Source organism: Nicotiana tabacum, chromosome 23 (genome assembly GCF_000715075.1).
Source record: "Nicotiana tabacum cultivar K326 chromosome 23, ASM71507v2, whole genome shotgun sequence".
NCBI lineage: Eukaryota > Viridiplantae > Streptophyta > Magnoliopsida > Solanales > Solanaceae > Nicotiana > Nicotiana tabacum.
Genome location: NC_134102.1, coordinates 41,513,789 through 41,528,379, shown reverse-complemented (window position 1 = coordinate 41,528,379; position 14,591 = coordinate 41,513,789).

The window sequence follows — 14,591 nt, the reverse complement described above, 5'->3', positions numbered from 1 at the left end:
GTCGTCATTTCAGACAAACTCAGTCAGCTCGGCCATTTTGCCGTGGTGCATCATCTGACCATGGTTCTCATAGTTCTCATAGTTCTCATCAGGGCCACTCATCACTTAGTGCCCTTCCAGTTCAGAGTTCGTCCCGTGCTCCACCTATTCAGGGCTGTTCCATGCCAGGTTCTTCTACTAGTTATCCTGGTGCTAGGGGTTCCCTTCAGTTTTCGCCGCCAGCACCAGGGAGTTGTTTTGAGTGTGGGGAGCTTGGGCATATATGGAGGCACTGTCCTCGTCGTCTTGGAGTTCTATCTCAGCAGAGGAGTCAGCCTCCGACTACAACATCAGTTACCTCACCACCCGCCCAGTCAGCTCGGGGTTGAGGTCAGTCAGCTAGGGGTCGCCCTAGAGGGGGAGGCAGATCAGGGGTGGCCAGGCCCGTTTCTATGCTCTCTCTACCAGACTAGATTCTATTGCTTCAGATGCTGTGATTACAGGTATTGTCTCAGTTTGTCACAGAGATGCCTCAGAATTATTTGACCCTGGTTCCACATATTCATATGTTTCCTCGTATTTCGCCCATTTTCTGGATGTGCCCCGTGAGTCTCTAGTTTCTTTTGTTCATGTATCTACTCCTGTGGGCGATACTATTATTGTGGACCACGTATATCGGTCATGTGTGGTTACTATTGGGGGTTTGGAGACCCAAGTGGACCTTTTGCTGCTCAGTATGGTCGACTTTGACATGATATTGGGTATGGATTGGTTATCTCCATGTCATGTTGTTCTAGATTGTCACGCTAAGATGGTGACGTTGACTATGCTGGAAATTCCGGTGGTTGAGTGGAGCGGTTCTGTAGATTATGTACCATGTAGGGTGATTTCATATTTGAAAGCTCAGCGCATGGTTGAGAAGGGTTGCCTATCTTATTTGGATTTTGTGAGGGATGTTAGTGCAGAGATTCCTGTCATTGATTCTGTTCCAGTGGTACGTGATTTTCCGGATGTGTTTCCTGCAGACTTGCCGGGCATGCCGCCTGATAGGGATATTGACTTTGGTATTAATTTTGTGCCGGGCACTCAGCCCTTTTCTATTCCACCATATCGTATGGCACAGGCGGAGTTGAAGGAATTGAAAGAACAGCTTCAGGAACTCCTTGATAAGGGGTTTATTCGGCCTAGTGTGTCACCTTGGGGTGCACCGGTTCTATTTGTGAAAAAGAAGGATGGTTCCATGAGAATGTGTATTGATTACAGGCAGTTGAACAAGGTCACAGTTAATATATTTTGCCTCGTATTGATGATTTATTCGACCAGCTTCAGGGAGCGAGGGTTTTCTCCAAGATTGATTTGAGGTCCGGTTATCACCAACTGAAGATTCGGGATTCAGATATTCTTAAGACAACTTTCAGGACCCGATATGGCCATTATGAGTTCCTGGTGATGTATTTTGGGCTGACCAATGCCCCCAGCAACGTTCATGCATTTGATGAACAGTGTATTCCAGTCCTATTTGGACTCAATCGTCGTTGTATTCATTGACGACATCCTGGTGTACTCTCGTAGCCAGGAGGAGCACGCTCAGCATTTGAGGGTTGTATAACAAAGATTGAGGGAGGAGAAACTTTATGCAAAGTTCTCCAAATGTGAGTTTTGGCTCAGTTCAGTAGCATTCTTGGGGAACGTGGTGTCCAGTGAGGGTATTCAGGTGGATCCGAAGAATATAGAGGCGGTGCAGAGTTGGCCCTGACCGTCCTCAGCCATGGAGACTAGGAGCTTTCTTGGTTTGGCGGGTTATTAACGTCGCTTTGTGGAGGGATTTTCATCTATTGCATCGCCCTTGACCAAATTGACCCAAAATGGTGCTCCATTCAGGTGGTCGGATGAGTGTGAGGAGAGCTTTCAGAAGCTCACAACTGCTTTGACCACAGCTCCAGTATTAGTTCTGCCATCAGCTTCAGGTTCTTACACCGTGTATTGTGATGCCTCGAGGATAGGCATTGGTTGTGTTTTGATGTAGGAGGGTAGGGTGATTGCCTATGCCTCACGCCAGTTGAAGACCCATGAGAAGAACTATCCTGTCCATGATCTAGAGTTAGCAGCCATTGTTCACGCCTTGAAGATTTGGCGTCATTATTTGTATGGGGTTCATTGTGAGATCTATACTGATCACCGAAGTTTGCAGTATCTGTTAAAGCAGAAGGATCTTAATTTGCGTCAGCGTAGATGGTTGGAGCTTCTTAAGGACTATGATATCACTATTTTGTACCATCAGGGGAAGGCCAATATGGTGGCCGATGCTTTGAGTCGTCGGGCAGAGAGTTTGGGGAGTTTAGCATATCTTCCAGTAACAAAGAGACCTTTGGCATTGGATGTTCAGGCCTTAGCAGGCCAACTTGTCAGATTGGATATTTCAGAGCCTAGTCGGGTACTGACTTGTGTGGTCTCCAGGGCTTCTCTTTATGACCGTATCAGGGAGCGTCAGTATGATGACCCCCACTTGCTCATTCTTCAGGACAGGGTTCGGAGAGGTGATGCTAGGGATATGACTATTGGTGATGACGGCGTGCTAAAAATGCAGGGCCGGATATGTGTGCCTAATATAGATGGGCTTCGAGAGTTGATTCTTGAAGAGGCCCACAGCTCGTGGTATTCCATCCATCCGGGTGCTGCGAAGATGTACCAGGATTTGAGGTAGCACTATTGGTGGAGGCAGATGAAGAAGGATATAGTTGGGTTTGTGGCTCGGTGCCTCAACTGTCAGCAGGTTAAGTATGAGCATCAAAGATCGGGTGGCTTGCTTCAGAGATTAGAGATCCCAGAGTGGAAGTGAGAGCGGATCACCATGGACTTTGTAGTTGGGCTCCCACAGACTTTGAGGAAGTTCGATGCTATTTGGGTTATTGTGGATCGGCTGACCAAGTCCGCGCACTTCATTCCAGTTGGTACTACTTACTTTTTAGAGCGGTTGGCTGAGATTTACATTCGAGAGATCGTTCGCCTGCATGGTGTCCCAGTTTCCATCATTTTATATAGGGGTACTCAGTTCACATCGCAGTTTTGGAGGTCCGTGCAGCAAGAGTTGGGTACTCAGGTTGAGTTGAGCACAACTTTTCACCCTCAGATGGACGGGCAGTCCGAGCGCACTATTCAGATATTGGAGGACATGTTATGTGCTTGTGTCATTGACTTTGGGGGTTCATGGGACTAGTTTCTGCCACTCGCAGAGTTTGCATATAACAAACAGTTATCAGTCGAGTATTCAGATGGCTCCGTACGAGGCTTTATATGGGAGGAGGTGTAGATCTCTGGTTGGATGGTTTGAGCCGGGTGAGGCTAGGCTCTTAGGTACAGACTTAGTCCAGGATGCATTAGATAAGGTGAAATTGATTCAGGAGCGGCTTCGCACGACACAACCTAGGCAGAAGAGCTACGCGAATAGGAAGGTTCGTGATGTGTCTTTTATGGTTGGGGAGAAGGTTTTGCTGAAGATATCACCCATGAAGGGTGTTATGAGGTTTAGGAAGAGGGGCAAGTTGAGCCCCGGGTTCATTGGGCCTTTTGAGGTGTTTCAGAGGATTGGGGAGGTGGCTTATAAGCTTGCCTTGCTACCCAGTTTGTCGAGTGTGCATCCAGTGTTTCATGTTTCCATGCTCCGGAAGTATATTGGAGATCCGTCCCATGTTTTGGATTTTAGCACAGTTCAGTTGGAGGGTGATATGATGTGGAGCCGGTGGCTATTTTGGATCAGCAGGTTCGAAGGTTGAGGTCAAAGGATATAGTTTCAATAAATGTGCAATGGAGAGGTCGGCCTATGGAGGAGGCCACCTGGGAGACTGAGCGAGAGATGCAGAGTAGACATCCACGCCTATTCGAGACTCCAGGTATGTTTCTAGACCCGTTCGAGGACGAACGGATGTTTAAGAAGGGGAGGATGTAACTATCCAGCCAGTCGTTTCGAGAGTTATGGCCCCATTTTCCCCATTTCTACTTCTTTTTGTGTTATTCAGCTATATTATGTTATATCGGGTTAGTTGGTTCGGGTCCGAAAGGAACTCGGAGTGAAATGAGACACTTAGTCTCAATATTAGAAAATAATTTAATTAAATTAGAGAAGTGTACCGGATATGGACCTATGTTTAAATGACCTCGAATTCGAATTTTGATAATTTCAATAGCTCCGTATGGTGATTTTGGGCTTAGGAGCGTGTCCGGAATATTATTTGGAGGTCCGTAGAGGAATTAGGCTTGAAATGCCGAAAGTTTAATTTTTGAGAAGTTTGATCGGGGGTTGACTTTCTGAAATCGGGGTCAGAATCTGATTCTAAAAATTGGAATACCTCTGTTATGTCATTTATCACTTGTGTGCAAAATTTGAGGTCAATCGAACGTGATTTGATAGGTTCCGGAGTCATTTGTAGAAATTAGAAATTTCAAAGTTCATTAGGCTTGAATTGGGGTGTAATTCATGATTTTAGCATTGTTTGAGGTGATTTGAGGGTTTGAGTAAGTCTGTATGGTGTTTTAGGACTTGTTGGTATATTCAGTTGAGGTCCCGAGGGGCTCGGGTGAGTTTAGGATGGTTAACAGGTTAGATTATGGACTTGGAACTCTGCTAGATTTTTATGATGCACCATCTGGTTTCCTTCATCGTGTTCGTGAGTAGAGCCTCGCATTCGCGGAGAGGAACTGAGAGGCTGGCAATATTTGCTCTTCGCGTTCGCGAACAGAAGAACACGTTCGCGGAGGGTGGACTGGGTGTTCATCGCGAACGCGAGAGGTATTACGCATTCGCGAAGAAGAGAGGAAGTAGCTGAGGACCCTAGGCAATTGGTCTACGCGTTCGCGTAGGTGGTGTCGCGTTCGCGTAGTGAGAGGGAACAAAGCATCACGTTCGCGATGGATTGAACGCGTTCGCGTAGAAGGCATTAAGGCAGAGGTATTTTGTGCTTCGTGAATGCGAGGGTGATGTCACGTTCGCGAAGGAGGAATTTGGACGGGAGCTATTTTGTGCTTCGCGAACGCGAGGCACTGACTGCGTTCACGAAGAAGAATAGTCTGGGCAGTGAGTTTAAGTTCTGAAATTAGTTTTTGATGATTTGGAGCTCAGATTTGATGTGATTTTGGGTGATTTTCAGAGGAAACAACGGGGTAAGTGTTCTTAACTCAATATTGGTAAATTACCTGAATCCATGGTTGTTCTTATCATTTAATTGGTGAATTGAGTTGGGAAAATTTGAAAACCCTCTTGGTTTAAATTGAAGATTTGAGGGTCGAGTTGGGGTCGGATTTTGGTAAAATTGGTATGGTTAGACTCGTGGTTGAATGGGCTTCCGAATTTTGTAACTTTTGTCGAGTTCCGAGGTGTGGGCCCCACGAGCAATTTTTGAGCTAATTTTCGGATTTTTATGAAAAATCATTATTTTCTTGAGGGATTAATTCCAATGAATTTATTGACAGAAACGAATTATTTATGACCATATTTGAGGCGTTTGGAGACCAATTCACTAGGAAAGGACATTGCAGAATAAGAATTTCACGACTTTAGGTAAGTAACGATTGTAAATCTAGTCCTGAGGGTACGAAACCCCAGATTTTGTATCATTCTACTATTATTAGTGAAGCACATGCTAGGTGACGGGCGTGTGGGCGTGCACTGTTGGGGATTGTGACTTGGTCCGTCCCGTAGCAACTGTAAAGTTGCATATTTTGTTAAAACTATATGATACTTATATGTTTTAGAAAGAGTTTCTGTAAATTGGGATGAATGCCATGTTCGGGCCTTGCGCCAATGCTGGTTGGACCCTTAGGGGCTTTGTTTTGCCATCCTCTCATTGTTTTCGATTGAAAATCCATACTCAATCATGTTTATACTTGTTTACTGCGTAACTCAATTTTATGACTCTATTTTGATGCATATAAATGTTTTGGGCCGAATGCCCTGTTTTACTGAAATGCCCGAGTGGCTTGAGAGGTTTATGACTGAGTGAGGCCGATGGCCTGATTTCTGAGGATGAGTGTGGATCGGGGATGCCCGTGTGCAGCATACTTTATTATTATGTACATACCCCCAGTGAGCGCAGGTACCTACTGAGTGTGAGTGTCGAGTGTTGAGTGCTGAATGACTGGGAAGTATGAGTGATTGTGAGGTATGCCCGAGTGGCAAGAGTGATTGTGAGGTATGCTCGAGTGGCATGAGTGACTGTGAAGTTTTCCCTAGGGGCTGTATATGAGTGATGTTTTGCCCGAGGGGTTGTTTATGATTTCATCATTTTTGCTTACCTTGCATTTTTTCTGTGTTTGAAAACTGTTGAAAAATATCTTTAACTGATTTTTACTGGAACTGGGTTTAAACGAGATGTTTTGATTCAAATCCTGACTTTTTTAAAAGCATGTGGTATTTCACTGAGATTTCCTGATATGAATGCTATATGCTTTGTTGCTCGTCACTACTGCTCAGTCTTTATTTATTGTTGTTACTTACTGAGTTGGCGTACTCACATTACTCCCTGCACCTTGTGTGCAGATTCAGGTATAGCTGGACACGGTAGCAGTTATTGATTGTTCTGGTTGCAGATTATTTTTGGAGATAACAAGGTAGTTGTTTGGCGATCGCAGCCCCTGCTCTTCTCCCTCTTATCTTCCTCTAGTTGTATTTAGTTATTTTTCCAGGATGAGTTAGCCTTGATATTGTTAGACAGTTTGTAGTAGATGCTCATGATTAGTGACACCCCGATATCGGTCTTTTTCTTCCGCACTTTTATTTTGATTGGAACTCCTTTACGAAGGTTTTTTTATGTTAAATAACATTGAAATTATCTTTGAAATAAAAATATCGGTTTGTTTTGGAAATGAGTCGGCTTGCCTAGTCCCACTATAGGTTCCATCACGACAGGGGTTAGTTTGGGTCGTGATATTTAAGGTACCAAGGCAGACTATGCATTCCAGACATAGATGGGCTCAGAGAGCGAATTATGTCAGAAGCCCACAATTCTAGGCATTCTATTCACCCAGGTCCCACAAAGATGTATCATGGTCTTAAGGAGATTTATTGGTGAAACGACATGAAAAAGATCATCACAGACTTTGTGGCCAAGTGTCCGAATTATCAGCAAGTGAAAGTCGAGCAGCAGAAAGCCTAGTGTTTTACCATAGAATACACATATTCTTAAGTGGAGATGGTAAATATGGACTTTACAACAGGATTATCTTGCTCATTTTGCAAGCGTGATTTGATTGGGTGATTGTAAATCGACTTACCAAGTAAGCACATTTATTGCCAGTAAAGATCACAGATTCAGTAGAAGATTATGCCAAGTTGTACATTCAGGAAATCGTCTGATTGCATGGAATCCCGTTGTCCGTCATTTTGGACCGTGGTGCTCAATTTAAAATGAACTTTTAGAAGTCCTTTCAGAAAGGATTAGGCACAAGTTTTCCATCCTCAGAAAGATGGACATGCAGAGCGTATTATTCAAACACTTGAGGATATGTCCTTGATATTAAAAGTAATTGGAATGATCACATACTATTCATTGAGTTTGCTCATAATAACAACTACCATTCTAGTATCAAGATGGCACCGTGCGAGACTCTGCATGTGTCACGCCCCAAACTCGGGGAGTGCGACCGGCGCTCAACCGAGTGAACCCGGTCGAGCAAGCCTATTAGATTTTTTTCTACCCAAACTCATCCATGGATAAAGAGGAGATGCACTCCATTAATCAAACACTGAAAAGATTTCATTAACAACTCCCATTTCATTTTCATTAGCAGCTTCATTCATAATTTCCAAAATATTACAAGTTTATTAGATATAATAAAAAATGTGTTTGCCAAATACCAACATTTCTAGTTCAATTTCCCACATCAAACACCACCCAAAACCTGTCTATGGAGCCTCTAAGTACAATAGAAGAGTAGTATAGAAGTGCCGACAAAAAAGCCCCGGTTATACCTTAAAACATAATCTACATCTCAAATGACATCAGGCCCGGAATAGAGTGGGGCTCACCAAAACCTGCTGAATAGAGAGTGACTGCTAACAAGGACCAAAGCTGCCCGCTGATGAACCACCTGCATCCATTGAAGATGCAGCACCCCGGCAAAAGGGACGTTAGTACATATGGAATAGTACTAGTATGTAAAGCTAACTGTCCACTTTCAAACTAGAATGCCAATATAAGAAAGGGAAAATCATAGAAACAGCAAGTCACAATCAATGATATCCAAATGCCAAGTTAAAACATAATAATTTCCAAAATACGAATATAATATTATTTTTGGTTGGGAGATCTTTATCACCGATATACCATTGTTCACAATACCAATACCACCGTACTTTTAGAATGGAGTTCGATCACGACCCGATCGACTAGGCCATCTCATCTGAGACATCAACCACAATCACAATTTCGATTACAATTTCAAGCACAATCACCACCATGTGTGCGACATGCTGTCCGATCACGACTCGGTCGGCTATGCCATCTCACCACAATGTTGTGTGGATCTACATCATGCTTTTCTAATCAATCATCTCATCCCAATTAAGGGGAATAATGTTATCACATCAATCTCATCCCAAATAAGGGTAATAATTTTATCACACCAATCTCATCCCAAATAAGAAAAATAATCACAATCCACTCCTACACTGGCACGTGTAGTTTCGGGGTTAGGTTATTTCAACCTATCCTTCCTCGGTGACTATCGATACTCCCAAAAATATTTTTTATTTGCATACAAAGGAAACAACAATACAAATGTATTTACCTCATAACCTTTCACACCATTTATAGCCTCAGTGGTATTTTCATCTTCTTACAACATCATTATTTCATTGGCTCTCTTGGCCATACATGTGATTCTTTAATCATGGCACAGTGGCCGTATTTCATATTCCACACTTTCATTTCATTACTTTCATGGATCATCATCATAATATCAACATATATAATATTTCGGAAATCACAACTTTAAGTTCATTAGAAATGAAGTATTTAAGCACAATAGATTATTTTCAAGAAATGGAGTAAACTGATTGGCAATCGATGCGCAAGTTAAAATCATAAACGAGTAACACATCATTTATTCTTGAAATACTTTTCCCCAAAAAGAAAAATACATAATTTCCACTCACGAATATGTAAGAATGCAAAACATATTGAAAATACTCATAAAGCATATCATTAGTTAAAACAACCACATTGGGGCATGACTTGAGGACATAAGCTTTTAGACAAATCTACTTTTGAAGTAATTTTGGAACAGTTAAATCAAAGCTCATTTCAAAATCTTTCTCACATTATCTCATTTCATTGGCACCTCTTGCCATAAGTATAACTTTCACTCTTGGCACATTGGCCACACTTTATATCTCCAATTCACTTATTTCATTTCCAACCATCTTTATAGATTATCAACAATAAGACATTTCCAATCAAGACTTTAGGTACACATATGAGCAATTAAGAGTCTTAAGCATATTGAGATTTTTTCACACAATTTGGCATCATAACATTTATTTGAAACATGACTCAAAGACATAGCATTTTAATACACATATCATTCTTGAACACATTCCCAAAGGATAACATAATGTGATAGGAACATTCGGAACACATTTTGAATACATACATCTTTCGACACTTTGCTTACTTTGGATAATCGAATTTATTGGGAACAACTCGGAACATGGGAATAAGGAACTTGAGCCAACCATAATTGAAACTTATGGTAACATGATGGAATTCATTTCTAAAAGAGTAATTTAGCCAACATACCTCAATTGAGCTTTCTTAAACTCTAAAATATTCCGAAATTCTTAGTAACTTCAATCTATTTTAGAAATATAACAAATTGAACCAAAATTAGGAGGATGATCATGGTTCTAGCTCATTTAAGCATTTTATCAAACACTAGGTGTACATTAAGCTTTCAAGGTCCTCCTATGGTGGATTCCATCATCCCAAACCCACTATTTATCATTCTTATCTCAACAATCTTCTTACCCCCTTTGATAACACATGCATGCAAGATGAACAACTCCCATGCCCAAAAATTATCTTACTAATTACCCAATTCTAGATAAAATTTGAGATTGAGAGTTAGGGTGTGGAATCTTACCTTTATGATGAAGACCTTGTGGGTTTTTCTTGTTAATCTTCCAAGATTTGAGCAAGAATTGAAGAACATTTGTTGAGGAACACTTTCCCACTCTAGGGCACTCTCTCACTCTAAAAATATTAGATTTTAGCTCAAGAAATGACTTAACCCCTCTCTCTACCCGGCCTTGGGGGTATTTAATGGGCTCTTACATGCGCGACCTCGCACCTGGTCGTGCATCTGAGGCAGAATACCCTCTAATATGCGCGGCCACACATCTGATCACGCATATGGCATAAGTCCGGTAAAATGGTCATAACTTTCTGTAGAAATATCCAAATGACAAACGGTTTGATGTATTGGAAACTAGACTCAAATGGCTTTAATTTTATAGGTATATCATCTCCTAAGTCATTATAGTTTGGTACAATCATGCGTTTGAAGTAGGATTTTATGCGAATTGAGACATCTTTTCCACTTAATGTATCCAACTTGTTCCACACATGTTCTTTCCATTCACAAAATTCCTTAGTATATTCCAACACACCTAAAACATATATTTTTATTTCAAAATGATGTGGTCCTATACCATAGGTCTCCTTTAATACTTGAATACGTTATCCCCAAATATAGTTGGCGCACTTTAAAATCTTAAATCATTAGGAAATTCTTAACGGGGCCTTACAGTATGGGCGAAGGTGTAGATCGCCAATTGGTTAAAATAGAGTTGTTGGGACCAAATTTGGTCTATCAGGCTGTGGAGAAAGTCAATTTGATTCAAGAGCATTTGAAAACGGCTCATAGTCGCAAAAGGTTCTATCCGGACGTGCGACATAGAGACCTAGAGTTTCAAGTTAATGATTGGGTGTTTCTGAAAGTTTGGCATTTGAAAGGTGTTATAAGATTTGGGATGAAAGGAAAGCTCAGTCCCAGATATATCATGCCGTATATGATCCTACAAAAGATCGGACAAATAGCTTATGAGTTGGAGTTGCCACCAGAATTAGTGATTGTACACCCAGTACTTTACGTGTCATGTTATGATATTCAAGTTTCCAGTACTCAGATACTCATGTAAGTTTAACACTAAGATACTCATGGAAGTCCAGTACTCAAACATTCTTGCCAACTTAGCACTCAGATATTGATGTCAGTTCAATACTCAAATATTTGTGCCAATTCAATATTCATATCCATGTTAGTTCAATATTTGCGTATATGTTTCATGCTATGTGTATTATGATGCCCTGTGAGGCTTGTGATATGCTATGATAGTTGGAGGGTGTTTCAGAGAAATGTTGAAGGTAACTAACCTTTTATTTAGACCTTATATTATAATCTCTATGTCTTTCAATATTCAGTCATCTCAATATTCAATCAATTCAGCAGTCATTCCGTTCAGTATTCACATGTCTCCATCAGACATGTTTAAGGTCCAGAGTTAGTCATAGTTACAGCCAGGACAATCATTTGAGGACAAATGATCCCAAGGGGGAGATAATGTCACACCCCGTAAATTCGGCTTATGTATGAATGTGTTAAATGAGTAGTAATGTTATATTTTGGACATGTGAAGTTCTATCGGTATGAGTATGGGTGGAAATAGTTATTTTAGAATCAAGACGGAGAGTGAAGTATTCAAGATTTGATAAAATTGACTAAGTTTACAAAAGCTCTATCTTGCAGCAGTATGTAGTGAACATGTGTAAGGAATTTAGGAAACGTCAAAACATAAAAGTTGTAGCCCTTTGAATTAGCTTTCCAATGATATATTATGGAGCCCGAAGGAATCTCTGTGCAAAATGTTATGTGCATTTTACTGAGCAATGCACAGTACGTGCGCCAGGTGCGTGCCCGGATGGTCCCGTGCGCGACCGCACACTTATGGTAGTGCTACTGCCTTTCTGAACGTTAGTTGCGGGGTTGGGCCTTCAATTACGTGAGAGCGCACCCAGGCAGTCATTTTTAAAGCCTTACTTCGTCCCCCACACCCAAAAACACAAAAACTTGCTCTAGAAAGGGAAGCTCTCAAGAACCTAACCTCCCCCAAGGTCCCTCCACCATCCAAGGTAAGTTCTAATGGTGATTCTAAGTTGATTTTAATTCTCCAATACCTTATTAACATGGGTAAACCCTTCAAATCATTAGATATTCGATTGGAACATCATGGTTGAGAAAATAAATCCTAGAACTCAAATTCAAGAGGATTGAATGTCAAAAGGTAATATCTTCACCTTCTAATTGATTATATCATTGGCTAAATGATTATAGACTCTAAGTTCATGAGATATGAGTTGATGGGTTTGATAGAAAATCATGAACGGTTATAGATTTGGGTTGTTGGTTATTGATTATTGGTTAAGGGTGTTGTTTATCTTATGGGTAAAGAAGAATGATATTGATTATAAGAAATTTGAGATTTTAGAACTTACCTAGGAGCAAGAGAATGGCTTGTTGGGTGTAGAAACACCATTAATGAGGGCTATGAGGCTTTACGCCCATAAGGGGTTTGATAAAATGCCTAAGTGACCAAAATATGAGTACTATTGCTAATATGGAATCCCTTTGACTTGTATTAATATAGATTAAAGTTGAAAGGGTTGACGAATGTTGTATTATGCTCAAAAGCAGGAAGTTAAGGTATGTAAGGCTAACTCTCTAGGTTTGGGAATGTTTATGATTCTCCCTATGTCTCATTCTTATGACTATTGCAAATTTCCTCAGAAATTAATTATGTCTCAGTTCCATGAATAGTTGTAGAATTTCTATTCTCTAGATGACATGGTTTCATAATTCATTCAATATCCTATGAGTCTCAGTTATGACAGATCATTTTATTGTGAATACATATTCCAGTCGAGTCCTATTCAGCATTTCGATATCATGTAACCTAGTAGGGTTCGGTATTTTAGTATCATATATTGCAGTATGATTCTCAGTTCCTTATTTAAATCCTGAATATTGAACACCTGTACTTGAGCCCGAGGCCGTAGCTTGTGCACATATATATTGGGCCTGAGACCGTAGTTTATTCAAATAAACAGGTTGTTCATCATTCAGAAGATGGAGTATTCATATCCTTACTTTCTTTGATTTGTTCAGTTGTTAGTCATCATTTCAGTAATCATTTATCAGTTATTATTTCAGTTATCAGTTATCAGTTATCATTTTAGTTACCAGTTATCAGCTCAAATTTAGTTTCAGCATTTACAGTTCTTTCTTTCAGTTGCTTTACATACCAGTGCAATTCAAATGTACTGACATCCCTTTTGCTCGGGGCCTGCATCTCACGATGCATATAATGATTTACAGGTTGATAATTCAGAGCTCTAGGATTCTCGTGCCAGCTATTTGGTCATCCCCAGTTCTTTCGGGGCATTATAATTACCTTATATTCTTCAGTATTTTCAGACAATCAGTGTTTTCAGTACTTCATTAAAGGTTTCATAGACTAGAGTAATAGTTAGACAGAGTCGTAGGCTTTTCATGTTAAGAAATTTTGGCTAAAGATATGTTTCAGACTTAATTAGTGTTTCCGCACTTGATTTATATCATTCAGACTTTCAGTATATCAGCATGTGTTAGTTTATCTTTCGCATTCAGTATGTTATGATATCACATGTTGATTCAACCAGCCAGTTGGTTCGCTCGGTCGCATGTAGTCAGGCACTGGGTTCCGTGTTACGTCCAGGCCCAGGTTCGGTGCGTGACAAGAATCTAGTCATTCCATTAGAAGCTCAACATGACATCATTCAAACAAACCCAACACTATTCATCTTCTCTACCTACAAACTTGTTAATTTCAAGACTAGCTTCTAAGATTTCATGAATAGATGCTTGAATGTAAATCTTTCTTCATAAATATACTCTACTGAGTCCATGGAGTATAATGTATAAAATTGGAGTAAAGGGGTTACCTTTTTGTCAAACCCTAAAATTTCAAAGCTTGTGTTCTTGAAATGCTCTTAAGAGATTCTTCAAGAATCTATGAATTTCATGTAGTTGCATTATTAGGGGATGAAATTAATTGACCAAATCTACTAAAGAGAATATTAAATTCTCACCTTAAAGTAGCATTAATGAGATACGAGCTCTCCCTACTCTCTAACTTTAAAAACAAGTCTAAGCCATTTGGTCTTTCTTTCTCTACGGATAGCCTTTAAAAGGCCACAGACACAGGGACAATATTGATGCCAAGCTTGGCGCCCTCCAGGCAGTTCGCTGCCTTGCTGCTAGGCAGCTCTTTTTTTATTGACGTGATAACACACGCGACGCACCAGGGAAGCGTCAAACCCCTGGTGCCATTTCTTGGTTCTTTCCTTTAGATCCTTAGTCCAATTTGATTGAGTATCCAACTAATCCAATCACTACTCTCTTTACACGTAAGTCCCAGCATGTAGAACTTTGTAGTTTAATACTTTTCAATTGCTTAGTCAATGTAATAACTTATTTCCAGTTCCTTTTTGGCTAGTCAACTGAAAGTTTTTTTTTTGTTTTCT